A 3788-nucleotide genomic window follows, 5' to 3' on the forward strand; every position below is an offset into this window, starting at 1 on the left:
CGCACTGTGCTCAGTGGAGCCCACAGAGACGCGGCGGTCTCTTTACCGCACAACTTGGCCATCTCTTAGGGCTCTGAGTCCTGCTGGGCACTGGAACCAGGAACGCAGCCGCGAGCGAGACCCCGGGGCAGAAAGGACGGAGGAGCAAAATATAATGGGGCAACATGAAACCGGGGGTGGTAATGCATGCCTGTAATCCCAGCACTGGAGAGGCTGAGGCAGGAGGATCCTGTTAGTAGTTGCAAGGAGTTGAGGGCAAGGAGTTGAGTCCCATCCAGGGACCCCACGATCCTTTTCCTGAGCTGGGCTCCTTGGACACCGACATCTCAGGTGTCCAGGGGCCACCAAAGTTCCCGTTTCCTAAAGCCACGAAGGCCCGCAAGGCCGGGGACCCGAGGAAGAGGCCAGCAGCCTCCCTCAGTCTGCGACAGTGCCTCTGCCTTCTTTCGCCACTCGCTGGCATCCAGGGCCCGTCCCTGACTACCCACAGTGAAATCGATTAAACACGTTGAGTCTCGTCGAAAGTCTGTGAGATATTTTATTTGTGTGTTTTTCCTGGTGGGGTGGACGTGGTTGTAGAAACAAGAATTGCTCTGTTCTGGGGCTCCTGGGCGCCCCTGTGTGACTTCTCTCCACCTCTTTCTAAATCCCGTTTAGAAGGAACGCAGAATCCGGCACACACCTGTCATCCCAGCTACTCTGGGAGGCTGAGGCAGGAGGATCCAAAGTTCAAAGCCAGCCTGGGCAGTTTAGTGCCTTAGGCATACCCTGTCTCAGAGTGAAAAAGAAAAAGGACTGAGGATGCAGTTGAATGTAAAGGCCCTGGCTTTAGTCCCCTGTCCAAAAAAAAAAAACAAACCAAAACAAAAAAAGGAGGAAAAGAAAAAATACACTGAGCAGGTCCTCAGTCTATGTGGGGATAAGCCAGTCCTGTCTTCGTTCTCACACCCACGCACCACAGTTGCTGCTCTTATCAACCCTGCTTCGCCGGTGGGCAAGCTGGAGATTGAGGGCCAGGGACCTGCCAGGGGCCCCCAGCTGGGAAGGGAGGGGCTGGGCTTCAGCGGCATCCTGTTGGGGTGCAGAATCTCCCTCCTTCTGTCCTTTTCACTCCATTTGTTTAAAGTTTATTTTTATTTTTGAGACAGGGTCTTGCTATATAGCCCGGGCTGGCCTGGAACTCTGAAGACCCTCCTGCCTCAGCCTCCCGAGTGCTGGGGTGACAGGTTGTGTGCGATCATTCCTGGCTCCCCTCTTTTGTGCTGCCCGTTTCTCCTGCGAGGAAGCCTCTCCTCCCTTCCCCTTTCCACCTCCCCGTCCCTGATGGCCGGACACCCCCTCCCCTCCCCACCCGCCCCAGGCTGTGTTCTCCGTTCCTGCCCAGGACCAATTTAGCAAATGCCCCAATCCTCTTAGCACAACTGTCCAGCCTCAGCAGAACGGCGGGAATTAGGGAGGATTAGGGGCTGGTGGGGGAGGGGCTTCATGGAGACAACAGCTTTAACCCAACGATGCCCACCCCAGCCCCTGGGGACAGCCACGTCACAGGTCACTCTAACCTGTGTGCAGGACTGTGACCCTCTTCCCAGGTCACTCCGTCCCGGGATCTTCACCGAGACAGGGCTCTGAGTACCCTGAAGGGGTAGGCAGTTCTACCAAGGCTCGGGTTAGAGCTCCAGGCTTCTGGTACTTCAAAGAAATGCAAGCCAGGAGAAGAGAAATGAACGGCCCTGGGCCACATCAGGGTAATTTCAGTGTGTTGCCTTTTTTTTTTAAACGTTTTTTTAGCGGGGACAGGATCTCACTATGCAGTCTAGCTTGGCCTTGAGCGCACTCTGTAGCCCAGGCTGGCCTCAAACTCGTAAAGATCCTCCTGCCTCAGCTTCCCAAGTGCTGGGATTACAGGTGTGTACCACCATGTCCTGTTTTTTGTTTTTGTTTTTTAAAAACAGTCTCACTACGTAGCCCAGGCTGGCCTCAGACTTGGTGATCTATTGAGTTCCCACTCCTCTGGTCTCATTGAGATCTGGAGGGGTCCACATTTGTAATCCCAGGGGAAAGTTATTGGAGTTCCAATCAGTAATTCCAATCTACCACTTCCAGTGCAGCCCACAGTGAGAATAAAGAGACAAACACACATCTACAACGGTGAGAAGCCGAGTCCAGGCAGGACAGTGGCTAACTGGAACACAGGCCTTGACCCAGGGCCGAGCTACGGAAACGCAGGTAGTACTGTGAGTGGGGCTGAGGCGTACTAGCGCCTCTGCAGTATGCAGAGAGGTACAAAGAGCAGAAAGAGCAGTCGGCACAGCACAGTTTGAGGAAGTGTCCTGCGTTTTGGGGTCTCTGCTCTAGCTTTGATGTGGGCCTTCATGCCCTGAGACGTCCTGCATTCTTTCCTGAGCCTGTCACGTCCACAGGGCCCGTCACACGGCCTAGCTCACGCATACTGGTTAGGAGCCATAGGAGGGGCCTCACTGGCAGCTCGGCTAGATCCCTTTGCTTTGAGTAAAGCCAGTTGAAAGGGTAAAGAAATGTCCGAGCCAGCTCTGTGCCTATCAATACACGGAATCGGGCCCAGGTTTGGTCGAAGTGGAGGCAAACACTCTTCTTTCAAGGAGAGCTGTCCCGGTGGTCCTCCACGGTGATCCTCCTGCCCCAGCCTCCTGAGTGCTGGGATTACAGATGTGCACTACTACACCAGGCAGTGATGATGCTCTTATGCAGGAAAATGCATTTCAGAGAAAGGGAATAGAAAGCAGAGCAGAGAAGAAGAGATTCCATAGGGACAGGAAAAACCAGATTCGATTCCAGGTACAACCCCCACCCCCAAAAAAACAAAACAAAAAAACCCCCTCCAAAACAACCCAAAACCCAGCCCTTTTCAAATTTGCAGACAGGGTCTGTCTAAGATGCGAAGTCGCTCTGGCTGGGATTGAATTTATGATCCTCCTGCTTCAGCCTTCTGAGTGCAGGGTGATGCTTTGCTGTGTGCGTACGCTGTGACATGATGATCCCCATCAAGCTGGCTGTGGAGGAATCAGTGAGCTAGGAGCTGGGATTGTCGCAGGCAGACAGCGGCCCACAGTGGAGGCCGAGGAGCAGGCCCTGCAGGGATCTCACAGGAGCAACTTCCAGGTCCTGGCTGTGGGGCCTCTGGAGCGTGGTCAGGTTGCCGTGGGCTCATGGACAACGCGTGAACACTGCGTGGACTTGACCTCGAGGAGAAGCGTGTGGTCTCCTGTGGGGAAGAGATCGGATCAGAAGGGATCAGATTGCTCGCACAAGCCCAGGCTCCCTTCTAAAGCCCTAGAGCTGAGGCACACAGCCCTCCGGGCTGGCGGGAGCTCTTTCTCCCCGCCTTTGTCTCTTTTATATAAATTCACTGGCACCACACCTCGTCCTTCTGTGGTTTCATTCTTCCTGACCTGGGACACGACCCCGGTGTTCCAGGAGCGTTGTGAGCCACGCCTCACACAGTGGCCATGGTGTGTGATGAGAAAACTTAAGGTGTGCTCTCAGCAAACTTAAAGACACCATAGAATACGATTAACTATTGTCACCAGCTGCCTGTCAGAGCTCCGGAATTCATTCATGCGCTAACTTTGGGTATCTCTCAAGCACTCTCTGGGCTGGGCCTTGACAACCACAGTTCTACTCTCTTTTTCTGTGAGTTCACCTTGATCATCCTTGGTTATTTTGTTTTTGTTTTTTTAGTCTTTTTGAGACAGGGTCTCACTCTGCAGTTCAGGCTGGCTTTGAGCTCACTTTGTAGCCCAGGCTGATCT

This window comes from Chinchilla lanigera, unplaced genomic scaffold (assembly GCF_000276665.1).
Source record: "Chinchilla lanigera isolate Chin_1 unplaced genomic scaffold, ChiLan1.0 scaffold00173, whole genome shotgun sequence".
Classification (NCBI taxonomy): Eukaryota; Metazoa; Chordata; class Mammalia; order Rodentia; family Chinchillidae; genus Chinchilla; species Chinchilla lanigera.